At 41.9% G+C, this 17,651-nt stretch overlaps 1 long non-coding RNA gene across 1 annotated transcript; it reads left to right on the plus strand.

Moving 5' to 3' along the window:
* The first annotated feature begins 670 nt into the window (after window positions 1-670).
* Window positions 671-16,037, plus strand: LOC142380330 (uncharacterized). The gene is made up of 4 exons (XR_012769826.1): window positions 671-928; window positions 5,601-5,880; window positions 10,750-11,010; window positions 14,270-16,037. It is a non-coding gene; the product is annotated as an uncharacterized LOC142380330 (long non-coding RNA).
* Window positions 16,038-17,651: the final 1,614 nt, after the last annotated feature.

Genomic DNA, 17,651 nt, shown 5'->3' on the forward strand with positions numbered 1-17,651 from the left:
GACTCTGGGCTCGGCGGTGACAGTAAAAGCTGATTTGCACGGTCTTCACCCCCTGGTCACATTCCTGGACTCTTCTGTATCAAAGACGTAGACAATGAGAATAGTGGATGTGCGCACTTGATCCAGGCGCATGGGTGGAGGTCGCAGTCTCCGCCGGGGGCTTTGTGTCAAACGAATACTAGTAGCCAGACAAGATTACACGAAACTTTTTATAATCCCACATGGGCCAAAACGGGGCTCAAATAGACACACTTGATAGGCTGTGAGAAACTCCCAAATAGACCCACAATAAGGCAGGAAAAATGTTGCTGCATGTGTTGAGGCGCTTATGTCAGATTTGAAGTAATTAGGGAATTAATTGTGATTCTGGTCACCAGATTCCATCATACAAATCTTGAAATGCCAAGATTTTTGTAACTCTCATGGTTTTGTCTAAAAATCTGAATCAAGTAAAGTCATCCAACCTAAACTAAGGTCCGTTTCCAGGATTCTGCCCCCTTAATGCCAATGGACTTAAGCTTCCATGCATATTCACCCATGCTTTCATTTTTTTAGAGGGTGGAGACAAAAACAGACCTGCATCGTGTCATAAAGGGGAGGGCCTTGGTGGTGCTATATGTTTTTAGAGCAGGCATGTTTTAAGTTCATAATGCATCTGATGCGAGGGATGGCGAGAGCGAGGCACTGCATGGGAAGGAGGGAGGGAGGCGAGATCCACCTCCGAGAGAAATAATGGGGATGATAATAAAACAGGGGGAAAACCCGTCCGAGTGAAGCTGAATGGATGGAGCCAGAGAGACGTCACTGCCAGCCGCAGCCATGAAGACCGTGCGGTCCAGCCTCCGGCGAATCAGTTGGTCTCAATCTCCCGAGACTCTCGCTTCTCGGTTTTGGAGAGCGGGTGCCGCAGCTGCTCTCAAGCGACTATGTGAGTATGAAATATAATCTTTGCTTCCTTCGGAGAAGGCGGAGAAGGTAACGGTTTTTTGGTGGGATATTGGCTAAAATGAAGGAGGAAAGCGCGTTTGCAACGGCGCCGCGTACATCGTCAGTCTGCACACATAACGGAGCAGGATGCATCTATAGACTGGATGTGGCAGCAGGCGAATATGGGCGATGTTTGAGCAGCAGGTCATTGGGTTTAAATTGAATATTTGATCTTATTTCCACTCTATCACTCTGTCCAGATTCTCCAAGGAGTGTAAAAGTAGGAAGTTATTTTTTACATAAGAACAGAAGATAACAAGACCCATTACAAGGTGGCAATGTATTGCTCTGCACATTTGCTCCACATTTGATGTTCTATTTTCAATCTGTACAGTAAGAGTAGCTGAAAGTGATTCATTTTTTGAGGGAGTCTAGCGCAATGTCTGTGAAATGCACAGTAGAAACACGTCTGCATTGTTTGGGTGATTGATGGAATATTCAGATAAAGAACAACTTCTAATTGGACCTGGTGTGTCTCTGCTTTAAAGGAAAACTCCTCTTTCTAGTCTCAATGACGCATTGTGCCGAGGCTACTTATGCGCCATTCACATGGAGCCACAAAGGCCAGAACGTACTTCTAGCCCTGGTTTAATTTTTTTACACCTCCATCCACTTGGCAGGGTCACTTTTCCAGCTTTGCATATTGCAACAGCGGGAGCTGCAGAGGCAGGCAACTCATGGCACCAATAACTATCAAACATGACGCGATCTGGGTCTAGGGGAAAAGCAAAAAAAAAAGCTTTTTGGTCTTTATTTCCACATGCAGGACTCTGTGCAGCCGTGTGGCTCAGATACGTGGATTACCAGCAGACAGACCTGCAATGCATGCGTAATTAGACAAAGTGGTGGTGTTCACATCCATAGTTGGCAGATAAAGGGATCACAAGGCCAAATATTCAGTGCGCACGTGTGTGCCGGGTACAGGCCTGCCCCGAAAACACGTGTGCGCCGCCGAACTCACCGGGGCAGAAAGCTGAAGCCGAGGAGCTTTGAGGGGGTTTAATGTAAAAAAAATGTTTATTAAAGGGGGTGGGGGGATTATGAAACATTTCACATGATGTGATCACACATTCATTGCATGCACGGAGGAGTGAATGAAAAAAAAGAGACAGGTGGTAAATCTGGAAAAAAAAAACAATGCATCATTTGCTCAAAATTCAGATGAAACTCAGTATGTGCAAATATCTGATTTCATTTAGAATTTTAATAGGTTGTGCAATTTTAGAGTATCACTGATTGCATTAGTTGCACCTCCAACACCCTCACATAACACATGTATACATATAAGAATAAGTGTGTGTGTGTGTGTGTGCCACAGCAGTGTAAGTCAGATAACTGAATTTGCGACATTCATTGTGCATTACGCATAATGCCTAATGTCCTAAGTCCACGACAGCAGTAATGCACTGTGCTAAATAACGGGCTCCTGAAGCATCATGACTCAAATCTACACCTTTGCAGGCCCATTATAGTTCTGTTTTTAAAATAATTTTTTCATAGTTGGAGGGAAATAGAATGTGCTAAATGTCTTTTACTGTTTATTGCGATGTCCGCAAAATAAATTTGGACGATTTGGCTTTGTACTCTACTTAAAAATAAAAATCATCGTCTCTTTTTGCCAGGGATCCACGGAGAGACATTCAGCGGCCTCACAACACATGGCTTACTGTAGGTAATATGGCACATCACTCAGAGGCTTCCGTTGTCACGTTGGACATATGTGGAAAATTGGTAGAATTCATAGGCTTAATATTTGAAGAATAGATCAGAGATAGTCATGTGATGTATAACATTTTTGGATGGGATACGTAATTTATAAGTTATAGTAAAGTTTTACAAGTAATTGCAAATTAAAGAATAATTGTCTTTCTGTTAGAAAAAAAGAAAGAGATGTTTTTGGGAGTGGAAACTTGAAGATTTCACTATGATGAAAACCCTAAAGATAAATATCATGTTTTGACAAAAAAAAAAACGCTGTAATTTTGGAAAAAAAAAGAGCTACTGTAATTTCATGATGTATAGGATTTGTCGACAAATGCACAAGTTTGACAAACCACCAATTGCAGTTAATGAATTGCACATCCTCCGCACAGTGTGATTGTCATTAATCTCATGGCTCATCAGACAGAAATCCAAAAGTGTGTTGCCAACAGACTTTTCTCACATCAGTGTCCATTTTGTTTATTTCTGTATTCACATTTAAATGTGACGTTAACACGTGGTCCTATAAGTTATTTAATTTGATTTTATTTTGTGTGTGTGTGTGTAAAAGCCCTGCCTTTGTTGTCTTAAAATGTAGCATTCAATCTTAGCCAATGGCACGGCCTGATTAGGCTTGTTTAAATGGTGGAGAAAAGATGAGTTTTTGGACTTTCTCAGGTGGGTTCAGAGAAGAGAAGTTACTGCAGGTGAGAAAATTGGGGCTTTGTTGGCTTTCAACTTTTGAATTGAATTAATAGTCTGAGATCCATCGCAAGATAGAAAAGAAAAGAATTGAAAAAAGAAAAGAAAGAGATAAATCCATCAGAACAAATACTGAAACTGAATCAGTTTAATATAAACTCCAATGAATAAGCCAGTGTTTAATGAAGAGACTATTAATGATAATGAGGAAACAAGTGCTTTATTTGTGATTATTTTTTACTGTTTTTCTGGCTTAAAAAATATATATATATATATATATATATATATATATATATATATATATATATATATATATATATACATATATATATATGTATATGCATATGGTATATCTGCACTAAAAGAGCCATATAACGCTCACAAAATGTATTATGAGTGTCAATATTGCATCATTTCTATTTAAACAATATTTTAAGGACATCTTGATGAGTTTAAAAACAAATTTAAGCATTGAATTAATAATGAAGTGAATAATTTAAAAAAAGAAAAAGAAAAAAAGAACCACAGTGGAATTCCTAAGATACAAAATACACATTAAAATATAATAAATTGTGACTGTAAGGAAATAATACTGCAATTTGACATCTTTTGAAAAAAGATTTATGGGACCACTAATCTATGTTGCTGAGCTATTCATGATGTAAACATGTTCATATTTTGCAGCAGTGAGTGTGTGTGACTGCATGCATTAGAGTACATTTAAGCTTAAGCCTCCGTGAGTGTGTGTAGTTTAATACTGTCTGTAATTATGTGCTAAACATGTGAAAGTACTCACACAGTGTGTGGTATATGTGTGTGAGTGCGCGCTTGTGTCTGTGTGTTTGTGATCCAGTCAAGAAGGGTCTTGAGGCATGATCTTGCTTTTAACAAGGCCTTGTTGTGTCCTTGTGCATGGAAACAAAGCACCTTGAAAAAGATCTATGTTGTGCTGACAGCTTTCTGAACGTCTACAGAACACCTTTGTAAATAGAATTCAGACAGTAAAAGAAGAATGCTGTTTCTTGTAACCTTGAGGGAGAACAATGCCAGGGAGATTTGTTATTTACTAACAGGGATGTAGCTGTTTCAGCTACTGTCTGCGTGGTGCCATTCAAGGCATGAAGGTTCAGGTTTGTGTGATGGCGGGTGAGAATAGTGTGTGCCTCGCCCTCCTCTGTCCACATATCACTCCATCTCTCTGTCTCTGCTTTCAGTCAGTAGCGCTTTACTTGGTGGTGGCGTTTTGTGGGGGAGGAGCCTGCTACAGGGATCTGGGCACACGGAGCAGCTTTAATTAGATGGGGCCTCGTGCCATGTGCCACCATGGCATGTGTGAGGGAAAGTGGATCTGTTTGTTGCTGCTTTGTCTGCATCCTCACATGTTCAGATGTGTTTCGTGTGCGTTTAACTTTATTTTTCCTTGTTATTTGGACATACTTGGGGGTTTTAGGGAATGTTAAGTGCAGGTATCTTCATTCTAGATGAGACATTTTTCACTTTACATGTTTGCATGTGCATCTTTATTCCTAAAATCTTCACCCTGGCGCCAACCTCGAGCATTGGCTGACTGCTTTGGCATCAGATAATGTAAATGAAGACAAACCAGTTTCTTTTGTAGTCAAACAGCCAGGATCTTCTTTTAATTTAAAAATGCATTTGGGTCATGGCGGGGGGCGGCGTTTGAAGCCATCACCCTCCCATGGAGCCAGTCAGCGGGTAAAGCGGGTTCACTGTAGGGATGGGCGCCAAGCCGAAGAAGGGAAGGTTGGCGCCATAACTGGTTTGGACTGGTTTGACAACTTGTGCACTTTTTTTTCTTTTTTAAATAGGCTCATCTTTGCTAATTGTTTTACATGAGGAGTTTCTGATTTGCAGGCATTACTCACAGCAAGCCAATCAAAGCTTTTAGTGGGCAAGGAGAGGTTTCCAATTGGTCAAGATGGTTTTAGGCGGGGTGAAAGGGAATTAAGTGACATCATAAAAAGAGGGGTCAGGATAGTTCAGGGCCACTGTTAGTTAAATGAAGATAAAAATCTAAATCCAGAAGAGTTACATCTTTGTTTTATGGCATTAGGTGCTGTTTGATTTTTATTCCCGATGTGAAATCCATCCCAAGTTGATTTGTAAATCTTAGAATAATACAAAATCAACATGTTGGACACCTAATATTATTTTTTTTCTTTAATAACAATCTTCTTCTCTGCTTATAGGTCAGAAATTGTCCCAAGGTTCTTTGCCTACGGCTTGAGAGGATGGGTAGCCTTAGGGGTTGATTGTTATCTTTGGTTATCTAGCTGTATGAGTGATGTACATTCTTCATAAAGCTAGATAACCGAAAGTAACAAGAATCCCATTACACTCCTGGAAAGGCATCAAGACCCTAAATGCACCTCTGTCCAAAAATGAAAAAAAGTCAATCAGAAGAATCGTAACATAAGAGATGAAAATGGACAACTTTTTAAAGGAGATGGGATCATAAAAAAGAAAAAGGTAAGACACACAATTTGTCGGCATTTGTTCTGTATCTGATTGAAACCGAGTACGTCTTTTTCAACCTAACTTTACCATGATGCTTTGTGCTTTTTTGGTCAATCAACACCCAGAAATATGCTACAGTTATTACGTGTGTATATTTAAAAAAATGAACATTGCTGTACATAACTTCTGCAACTCTCTGCAGCTAGTATCAGTGATCCATAACAGTAAGGTTGGTGCAACAGGATCACTTCTAATCTAATAAGCCCCATGATCCCTGTGTGTGGGGCTGCATGTAGAGGCTTAGTCTTAGTGTCACATGGCTGGGAGAAAAAGGCCCTTACTGGTTCACCAAAGCCAGTGAACTTTAACAAGTCCTTCAACAACTCTGTGTTGGCTAATCACTTTTGTTAGTCCGTTTGGTCACCTGTTTACTTGGCTTCAAAAATTTTAGTTCTGCTGCTCACACATTTGGCAGCAAGAGAACATGCAATGTGAAAAGGGTGTGAGTCTTGAAATAAAAGGAGCTGCATATGGTGCTATGAATTATACATATGTTCCAACCTGGATGCAATTGTTTGAGTTAAGAATGCCCCCTCCGAGTTAATCTGGCATCCCAACTTCCCGCTGGTACCTAAGCGAATAGACAAGAATTTATTTGAGGCCAGTTTTGTTAAGTTAGCTGTTGATTTTTTTCCCCCTTCCCACCTACTCCTTTCACCCTTTTGCATGAAAAGATGTTTGATTTGGGGTCCTGGCTGTTATTTGATTTGATGTGACAGTTGGCTTGGTTTTGAATGGGCTGTGGCAGGGACACCATTGCATGAGGTGCTACCATGTGGAAAGGCCTGATGGGATCTTACTGAATGGTGATGTGTTTTCATGCAAGGTTCAGAGGGGGAGTGGTCCAGGAGCAATCAAGCAGAAAGTACCCCCAGTGACGAGATCCATGAGTGAGAGAAGGAGAACAATCTCAGCCTTTAGGTTCTTTTGCCGGGGCTCATGGTGAGGAGTAATTGGTCAATCAGATCTTCATCCTCAGGGCCTCTGATGGCTGATTGAAGGTGTGATTTCTGTTCTGCCCATCAAAGCTAGAGGGTCACTCCTGCTGAGAGAGGCCACAAAAGATTGCTCCCAAGGTCTCAAGGCTGTGGTGCTACAAGACTAGAAATGAACTTCAGTGGTAATACATATTCCTCTTGGTGGTTTGCTGCCTCAACATGGTTCAGCTAAAAGATTTCCCTTGGGTCTGGATATATTCAGCTTGACATGGTACACATTTTTAACAGCTGTGCGGGGCTGAAGTGAAATTCCTAAAACTTGTGTGGCAGCCTTACCTCACAATGTCAGTCTCTTCAAGCCCTGCAGTTGTGCCTGCCTTCCTGCTGCATTGCAGGTGCTGAGTGTGACATTTGAGCTCTGAGCTCAGCTAGTAAGAGAGAGGAACGAGGGCCTTGACAGGAAGTGACAGCAGAGATGTCTCCTTCTTGGATGGAAAAGTAGTACCTAGTTCCCTGTCGGTTGTGGTGCGCTGTCACAACTGAAGTTTCTCTCTCTTTCTTTAAAATCACAGTATATACTTATGAGTATGACTTGACTCTGATCTGATATTGAAAATGAGAGATTCATGACTTTGCCTGATCATATCCAGGCACCTGTATATCTGAGCAAGTGCACGTTTCACGATGAATTTAGCATCTAACGGGGTTCAAGGAGTCAGATTACTCGCATTCTAGAGATAAATTGTTTCCTTTTGCTCCTTTATTGTCAGTTACACTGTTGGGCTAAATGGGAACTGAAGTCTTGAACAGATTGTGTTTATACCCTAAGCAGTGCCCTGGGAAATGCATGTCATGGTGCAAAGGCTTTGTTCTGGCTTGGTGTGTGGCACAGTTATATCACTATCAGTTCAAACTTGGGACACCAGAGAAGAGACTGTCTTAGCGTATGCCTGCCTGAAAATGGCATGGAGAAGGGGGTGTTCCTAAAAACCACCATAGGGCCTTTGCTCTCTTTTTTTCTGTGTTCCTTGGCACGGTCTGAAATAGAGAGAAGGAAAGTAGAGAAACAGTGAAGACTGAAAGGCAGGAGAGGAAAGAGGGGGAGGAAGGTGGTGGGTTTTTCTTAGCTTTCATGCAGTAGCAAAGCAGATTTAGACTCTAAGTGTCAAATAGAAAAACGGCCATTGTAGTTGAGTCCTGCTCGCCCCCCCACTAGTAGACTTTACAGTCAATAGAGCTAGTCCACTTGTCACCGAGGGACAATGCATCCCTTTTCCTCCCTTTCAGACTTGTCTAGTCCGAGCAGCCAGACAGTTTTCTGAATGAGACCCGGTGATTCTTGCCCCCTTTTCTCTGCCTCTCTTTCTCTTCAAGGAACACACCAACAGGGCTTGGAAAATGGCTTCACTGTTGGGCTAGGGCAAAGCCAGACCTTGTTATTTTCTACAACATTGGCAGTCCCTCCACCCCCCCATGCACACAGAGAAATGAATGTATCTTAGGCAGTTGCAAAGTCAATGGGCCTCATCAGACAAAAGAGATTAAGTTTGGCAACTTAGCAGTAACAGGTGTACTTTGACTGTGCTCAGACCACACGGAGGGTGACTGCTGCTGTCTGACCCGATGTTCTGTTTGCCTGCCTGATGATCTTCAGTTGTGCAGAGATGATGATGAAATTTGGATTGTGTTTTTAGATATCAAGAATACTCCACACCTTGTTGACTTAGACGTTTTTTGTAGAAAGCTTGACAAAGCTGTCCAATACTGAGCACTTCTAATTTTTGCTGATTTTGAGTTGAGCAGAAAATCCAGCTCATTTGTGCTACATTTCTCCATGTTGATGCCATGTTTTACCAGTGTGATTGTGCAGATATCTTTAGATCTCAAGCAATGCTCACCCAAGGGAGCAAGTTAACGGTAAATGATGCGGGCACACAGAGAAGAAAGAAATTTCAGAAGAAATGTGGCGCTGCAATGTGGCATGAGCGCGTTTCACATTTAGAACGGAAACCGTGATAGTTTGGAGGGAGGACTATCTTTCAAAGAGTATGTCAAGCCTCTTTCTTCAGTTTTTTCAACCCACAATAAATCAAGCCATTCAGCAACAGTACAAACAGAGACATGGTCTCAGCTAGAGCAAAGCAGTGTATGCATTTGTTTGTTTCACTCCTTGATAAAGCTTTTACAGAGAGACTCGGTCCTTTAAAAAAGCCCATTCTGGTGAAATGACTTGGCAAAGCATCCGATGGAGGGTCTGTTCAGACTGAAGCTGCTCCGACTGCCATTGTCTAGCTCTCTCTCACACACCTACGTGTCCAGAGTAAGCACACAGTTTCATTGTTGCGTGAGCTGTTAATATCAGAGGCTTCACAATAGAGCCCATTCGCCATATTTGCATAAGGCACTTTTCCAACAAGGACCCGGAGAGGGCTTGAAAGCTGGCCCACTCCAGTGCCAATGGCAAAAAAATGTCAAGTGCCAATTAGGAGAGGTTTGCCACCATTCAGCATCACCCCACCCCTGTAGTCCTTCCGCTCCCTGCTTACCCACCCCAATTCTCTCACACTCCAAGTCACCCCTGATTTTACCACCTATTCCAGTTTCAGATGCAGCCTTCCCCTACTGACATCAAAAACAAAAGCTGTCTCTCTCCTCTGCTGGCTAATGGAGGATCTTTTCTGCTGGGCTTAGAGTATTAGCAAAATCAGACAGCTTGCTCCCTTCACTGATTAGTCAGCTTTCTTTGTTGATTACTTTGAATAGAAGGGTTCAGTAACTATGAAGCTAAAACTGTGAGATGCAGACTCCACCTGCTTGTGGATATTGAACGTAGAAAGCTGGTCGAATTGTGCAAGTATGATTTTAGATTAGCTGGTTTGCATGTGCAGGTGTGAATCATTGAGACTGTGGTAAAGACCGACGCTGATTTTAAGCAATTAAGATTTTAACCCTTTCGTCTGGTATCCTCAGTGATCATTATGTGATAGTGCTAATAACATCTGACTACTTAATGGCTTGCTTTAAGCTAGTCATGCTTTTGGATTTTGCACTGATGTACACGGATCATCGTATAATAAGAAAGGTTGCTGTGAAACTGTTTAAACAGAAAGCACAAGCTTTGATTCAGCTGTTAAAATTTAAAAAATGCAGCCATATTTACAGGAGCTACAACAAATCAAAGTTTAAGTAGTGTTTGTCAAGAGAACTGAGCCCATGCGTGCAATTTGTCCAATGTTAAAAATGCAGTATTATTTCCATTAATGCTTAATTGTAACTGTCAGATGCAAGGTATGTGGTGACAGGGATTTAGAGCATCATCTGCGTAAATGAATTTAAGTGACAGAGTGTTTATGCTGAGAAAGCGTTTGACGGTGAATAATAAATAAACTTGCTTCCTGTAAAATCCCAAGACTGAAGTAAAATCAGATAATTGAAATAAGGCATAGACAAAATAAAAGAGGGTAACTGTTATTGGGACTACAGTTGTTGTCCACGGAGCGTTTACCTAACTTACAGCCTCCTGCCACTCAAAAGGATTTTTCTCTTGTCCCTTTTCTCTTTCATTCTTTCATTCAATCTCTGTGTCGAGTTTTTTTTTCCTTTCCCACCCTTGATTCTCAGATGGTTGGATCTGATTTGCATGCATTTGCATAATGAAAGTCATTTGCATGCTCAGGGGCAGACTGTACCATGAGAACAGACATGAAAAGGTGTGTGTGTGTGTGTGTGTGTGTGTGTGTGTGTGTGTATATATGCATTCACATGTATGCATGGCTTGGTTTGCATGCTTCTGTGAACCATACATGTGCATTTTCATGGTTAGGCTATACTCTCAAAATGTCCCTCTAACGCCCTGATTTCCGTATCCCTGTTGTCTGTGTAGGGTACCACACCAGTGAATGAAAGCTGGCAAAAGAAGACTGAAAAATAGAGAAGAAGGAGGAGGAGGGGTTGCTGTTGATTCTGCCTTCCCTCTCTTCTCGCCCTCCGCTGCATCGCCTCTTCCCTCCTCCTCCTCTTCCCTTCCTCCTCCACTCCATCCTCAGCAGACTGCCCCTTTTTCCTGTGCAGGGAAATGCAGCCCGCGCCACCATCTTAGAGCAACACTGGCATGAAATGGAAGTGGGAAGACCAGTCAGTCCAGGTAACACACCAAACCTACTGCGCCCGCCGTATTGCATTTTACTGGCACCACCTTGACTCTCCATCCTCTCCGAAGTGCCTTCAGTGTTCTACTCCAACGGGCTACAGTCTGATTTTTAATCAGCGTGGATATGTTTGTTAATTGCAAGATTCTCGAGATGCGCTGATGGGAGGGGTGTGGTGTGAGTACATGTGGGTGGAGCGAGTTTTGTACGTGTGCTCACATTAAATCACTCAGCTCTCAATGCCTCTCTCAGGAGGCTTTCAGTGGGCATCTGTCCTTGAAGCACCAGGTTTTCTTTCCATTTGGGATTTCTCATGCCATTCTCACATGCGTATTCTGACATGGAGGTGGCTGCCATTTTGGAGATACAGTGCAAGTCGTCCATATAGACAGTAAAGAAGGACAACATATTTCTCCATACAGTTGAACAGCTTAGGACTGTGAAATATGTTTTGGTCATAGGCCTAAAACAAGATGATAGAATACTATTGAATTCTAATTTACTTTTACAGTATGCTGTAACACAAATGACTTTTAGAGTCATTTTGAAAATCTCTTCTGTTTTTCTTCAACTCCTTCAATGAAGTCATACAGAAAAAGATGTCAAGGTGAGGATATTGTATGAGTGGAAAGTGTAGATATCCATGAATTATATTCATATTCTCATGCAAGGACACTGCAGCAGAACCATCATAAAGCAAAAAGATTGACGGAGAGTGAAATAATGGAGAGGAGATGGCGAAGAGCTGAGAGCTTCATAGGCAGAGTCTCAGTACTGGAAAGCCTCTCTTTAAGCAATTGACGAGTGTTGGAGTGCAGTCGATGCAGACAAGATGAGTATTGTTCTCCCTGAGAGATCTGGTTGTTGTGCAGCATTATTTTTTAAACTGGGGAGCTCCTAACTTTGAAAACAGCTTAAACCAAAACACCAATTAACATTGGCTGGGCTTCATTGAGTAATGCATTCAGTAAACAATGTCCACCATTGTCCTAGTTACAGAGAGACCTCTCTTTGTTTCTGCTGTGTTTTGTGGAGAGATAATGCTAATGCTAACTTACAGTACGGTGCAGGACCACAAGATTAACAGACTAATACAATGCCCTTTCAGGTGCAGGTGAAAAAGGTGAAGGAGACTGTTTCCAAAGACAGGGAAGCATCTTCTTATCAAAAGTTATTTTTTCTCCCAGTTTATAAGAAAGTCAAAATAAAAACAACTGAAAAAAAAAAGTTTTAAAACAAACATTTAATTCAACCATTGTTGTTAGAATCATTAATACATTTCCTACATGAAAACATACTAAACCTTAAGTGATGCCGACTCTTAAATTAGGTCATGCTGAGCTTTCTGCATTTGAATTTTTGACGACGCAGCTTTTTTAAGCAAAGGCGTTCCTTGGCTTGCTGATAAGTTTAGTGGTAACTGTGTCAAACCAAAAGAACACTAATCACTGCTGGGCCTCCGTAAACAGGTGGTAGATTGAGAAAAAGGGGCCAGGGCAATTCTCAATTTACTGTGTAAATTATGCAGAGCCCAAAACAATGCAAACAGTAGACAGTGGAGTGGCTGGCGTTGGCTAATGAGATGATGAGAAGCCTGTGAGGGCTGGGAGCTGATCGTGGAGAGGGGGTGGGCACAGCCAGCAGGTTGTGTCTGGATCTTTGTATAAGTGTGTGTGTGTGTGTGTGTGTGTGAGGGTCTAGATGTGCTTTGGCAGGGGTGCAGACTCTGTTCCGTCTGCACAAAACCCACCATCAGCACCCCTCCTGACCAGACTGAGTGCTGCAGAGGGAGGGGAGGGTTTGCAGGCAGCTGGGACACCCTGCCCCCATTGCTCCAGCAAGAGCACCAACCTTGGGAAACTCTGTGTCAAGGGTCTCCCCAACACTGGCACATAGGGGCCCCCAAAAAGTCTGGCTTCAAACCCCCATCACCACCATCCCCTCCTTCCTCTTGTCTCCGCAAACACTACCACCCCTCCCACCCTAATGTGAGACTGGGGGCCTGGGAAGGACTTCAAGTTCATGGCCAGACCTCCTATTGAGCTGACAGCCTGACTGTTTGCTCAATTCGGCTCCCTATTCAGAGCCATACTGGAGGGGGGAGTGTTGCGAAAAGGCAGGAGGATGCAGGGGGTGATGCTAGATGGGACACCATAGCGGTGTGATAGCTATTCATTCAGTGAGTGGAGACAAGTAAAGAGCGAGCGAGAGTGAAAAGGGATGGGGGTCTGAGTCGGGGTGCATAAATAAAAAGTGAGGAATCTAGACACAAAGTTTGCTTTGAGGGGTGTGCGCCTCTCTCACACTCTTTTAGACTCTTAATTACCAGCGCCTTCCACTTTTCTCTCCCCTTTCTGTAACAACCCCCCTTCCACCTCCTCATCCTCATCCCCCAACACTCCTGAACACACACACACACACACACACAATATCGCAATGGCAATCATTCTCGTCTTCCTCTCTATCCCCTGGTTTTATTAGGCCACATGCTGGGGTTGTAAATTTACCATTAACAAGCTTATTCACTGTAGTCCTCTCAACAAAACAAGACCATGATGCCAATAACTCAAAGCGACACCAATACCCAAAACTGCCTTTTATGCCATGAACCTCTGCTGTCAACCCCCCCCCCCCCCCCCCCCCCCCACCGACCCTTCACCATTTCCTCCTTGCCAGTAATCAGAGCAGCAGAATTCTGAGTCCATGCTAAATGCCAACGCTAACGTGATGTTTGCTTATAGCTCAGGTGATGTTAATTAGCATGATTATTGTCGATTTCTGCTGCTAAGCCAAATGGCTGCATTTATTGGTTCCTTCTGAACTTGGTGACCCGCTATAATATTTTAAGTTGCTTGTCTGAGCTGCATGAAAATGTAATAAAAAAAGAGGGTTTGGTAGCCTTCTGAAGTCCAAGTCAGCTTAGCTTAGGGTGTGTCACATGCTTCCTCTTTGTATTAGCAGCTCGTAGCGTACCAGGCTCCTGTTAAGGCCATTCAACTTCAGCCCCAATCCCCTCAGCTGGTACATGGAGCTGTGCGTACCTCGGCCAGATTTAGGTCACACAATAAATAGCCCAATAAGTGATTTTTCATGTTAAAAGAGCAAAGAAGACAGGCCTTCTTTTGATACTCCTAAATATGAATTTGCAGTCTATTGTCTCTAATAACTGTTTTGATATTCACATGATTAGCTGCATTGTGTGCTTTGACTCAGAAGAATATATAGTTATATCCTAATGTAATTTTTCTTTCACAGATAAACGTTGGTGGTCAGGGGGCTACAGAATGGACAGAACACACAACTGGGGGACATCAGGACTTGTCTTTTGCTGCCTTTCAGTTGGAGTAAACAAGAATGAAAGCGCCGCTATCTGCAAACATGTCAGCGGCGATTCCTCCCATGACTGTGGAACATTATTTGTGGTATTATTTGACCCAACAGTCAACCTGGACTGCTTGTGATCCCTTCTTGGTGTTTTAGCTGAGTAAATGGACTATGACTGTGGGAACCTGTGGGCTCAGATGGATGATCAGCATCTCTAGGGTTGGGCATACTGGTCCAAAATTCAGACTTTTTTTCTTTCTTTTATAGGTGTGTCATTGAATTTTATTATTATTGTTATCTTGTATTTCTGTGTGTAAGCAATATTATGTAGACATGAAGTAGTATATCAGTCTCAACTAACACAAAGACTCCTCTTACTGTAGGTTGAATTTGATTTGAGTTGTAGCCCATGTTTTTTCCGTTTTGTTTTTTGTCATAGTTGCTAGGACTCATAAGACACGTGAATGTGAGACCCACGACAGCAGTGAATAATACTGCACTGCGATTGGACAGCTCCGTGTGTCGACTGACACAATGGTGAAGGAGTGAGCTGTTGTCTTTATACTCTATGCAACTGTTCTGTCTCTTATCTGTCTTGGGCAGAGCCCCTTTTTACCCTTGCTTTGGATTTTCTTTCTTTTGGGCTCACAGTTAATAGATATTCCTTCAGACATCAAGAAAATGTTTTTTGAGCCGCCTACATTCCCATTGTTAATACACAGAAAAAGAAATTACAGTCAGAATGTGTGCAAGTGTATGACAGATGACAGAGTACAGCTCAGTTTCATCAGTGGATGGATTGAAGATTGAGTTGATGGATTTGCAGCCGTAACAGACCTTGCTTTTACCGTGCAGCCATGAGCTAGTCTGAATAAATGTGGACTCCCAACATTTAATATGCCTGATGGCAGGAGTGTTATTTCGATCCGCAGGATATAGCTCATGGAAGCCTACACAGTATATGTCACACTATTACAACCTGCTTCTCAGCAGGCTTTCAGACATGGCAGTTTGCTTCGTAACAGTCACCTGCTTCACTTTAATGACACACCCAAAGATGTGTAATGACACATCTTTCGGTGAGACGTTACCAATATATCGGCTTCAAACACTGCCTTAATTTCCTGTTCTTGACATTAACACACACTCACACATATGCACTCACACATCCAATTGCAATAAGGCAAGTACTATCACAGCCTAATTCATTCTATATTAATTTTTGGGAAGTGGCAAATTTCTTATTACGATTGATAATCTATGCAAATCTTTTAAATATTACTTTAAACAATCTATGCAGTGCTTTTGCAATTGGGAGAATATCTTGGCCTAATTTAGAAAATGTATTCTTTTGATAATCATGCACATCCCAGTGCTCAAGACAATTACTTATCTGCCTGGATAAGCTTGAAATTATGTTTTTAATCTTTCGCAAAAAGAGAGTCACTCTTCTGATATCAGTCCAGAGGCATAAGAAACATGAATCCTGGTCTAAAATAATTAAATCAATTGCACTAAATCCCTTCTTTTTTCCTTAAATGCAGAGCAAATATATTTATTCAGCTTTGTCTGTTTATTAGCTCGTTGTTTTATACATACAGCAATGTTTGTGTTATGCAATCTAATCGCTGTGTATGAGAGCTCACCACATGTGCCTTCGTATGTAAAACTGTGTTGGAATTGTAATAAAGGTTTACATTGAAAACAATGCAAATATTGCCATTGTGGATGTTTGTGTCTATATTTCTTGTATGTCATTAGGTGGCAGGATAACTTGGAGATAAATGGAAAGATTGTACATTTAGCTGCCAATATTTACTGTCGAGGCATCCTTGAGTTTGCTCAGTGTAGGTCAGTGAAGTGCAAATACAATAAATTACATTAAATCTTTAAAGAATTGCATTAGGCCTTAAAATTTTTTTAAATTTACTCAATAGCTGGCAACATCCTGTAAATTTATTGACTTTCTTTTTCTTTTTTTTTTGGCCTGTCCTATCATCAAAGAAATCGACTGTGACTCAGTTCCAACATTTTGTTACAGCCAAATAAAAAGATTATCACAATTTCCCTGAGATCAAACAATCTTCCAAACACCATCAGGAATGGGTGTTTATTTTCTGTAGTGTTTTGTCTCAAGCTATAGGAGGAAAACAGTAGAGCTCTGTCCACTTTTAGAGTCAAATTAATCTGAGCCAAGATGCTCTCTGTGAAAATCTTGACCTCGCTGTTACATACATGAATAATGAGCTAATACGCAGATTCATGCATGCCATTAACTTAGTGGAAACAAAAAGAACAGTAGCACTCGTAGTTGATTGAAACGATCTGTGTGCAGCACTGCTGCTGTGCAGGCCTCTTTGTGTGGTGCAAAACACTTCCCCTGCGTGATTTGCTGTCTAACACCACATATGGCAAATGTGCCAACATCGACATATGGGCCCCTCACAATTCATTAGCATTGTCATGTAAAAAAAGGGCAATCCCACTGTAAAACAAATTAAATGTAACCCCTTACAGTACAGGTTGATCATGCTGCTCTTTTCATTCATTCACTGCTTCTTTATGAAGACTCGAGTAATTCAGTGAAAGATGTTTTTAGCGCAGCTCTGATGCAGCCCCCTTGGGTGTCTGCATTCATGGTTTGTAGCAGCGGAAGCTTTACAAGCCACTCTTCTCTTGTTTACAGCTGCGCTGCACGTTTAAATGAGCCGTTGTACATATAAACAGCAGCTCCTTGCAAATATTACAGTGCCCTTATTAACCAGGGCAGGGAGCAATTACATTATGTTCCAGGCGTTAACATCCAGAGAGCTAGCACTGGTCCTCGGTGACAACTCCACTCGCCCTCAGTGTTTCTTGGCTGTGTTATGGCCCTCATAATCTGATTCACAGTTTTTGTCACGCTGCCAAGAGGCAAGTTGCATTAGCCAAGCACTATAGGCCTTAATGAACTGAGTACCAATGTCAAGCACAGTGGAGCAAGCTGAAGTGATGGCGTACAACTGCGATGTCATTTGCAGCCATGTTAGAGTACGGTCTAAGTTATAGCTGTTTGCCAGGTCTCCGAATTAAGAGAAAAAAACATAGATTCTGTTTTGCTTGGTGCAGTTGGCATCCAACATGATAGTAATTCCTGTGTTTAAGGAGCTGTACTTATATAATCGGGGTGTGGCTTCTTCTATACAAAAAGCACAAAATGGCTGCCGATTAGATCCGAATGTTGGACTGAAGGATTCCAAGATGGTGCTGAGTGACAAGAATAAATGGAAAGGTCACACTTTGATGAATGAATACATAAAGGCCTGGTGGCAGA

Source organism: Odontesthes bonariensis, chromosome 5 (genome assembly GCF_027942865.1).
Source record: "Odontesthes bonariensis isolate fOdoBon6 chromosome 5, fOdoBon6.hap1, whole genome shotgun sequence".
In the NCBI taxonomy this organism is placed as follows: domain Eukaryota; kingdom Metazoa; phylum Chordata; class Actinopteri; order Atheriniformes; family Atherinopsidae; genus Odontesthes; species Odontesthes bonariensis.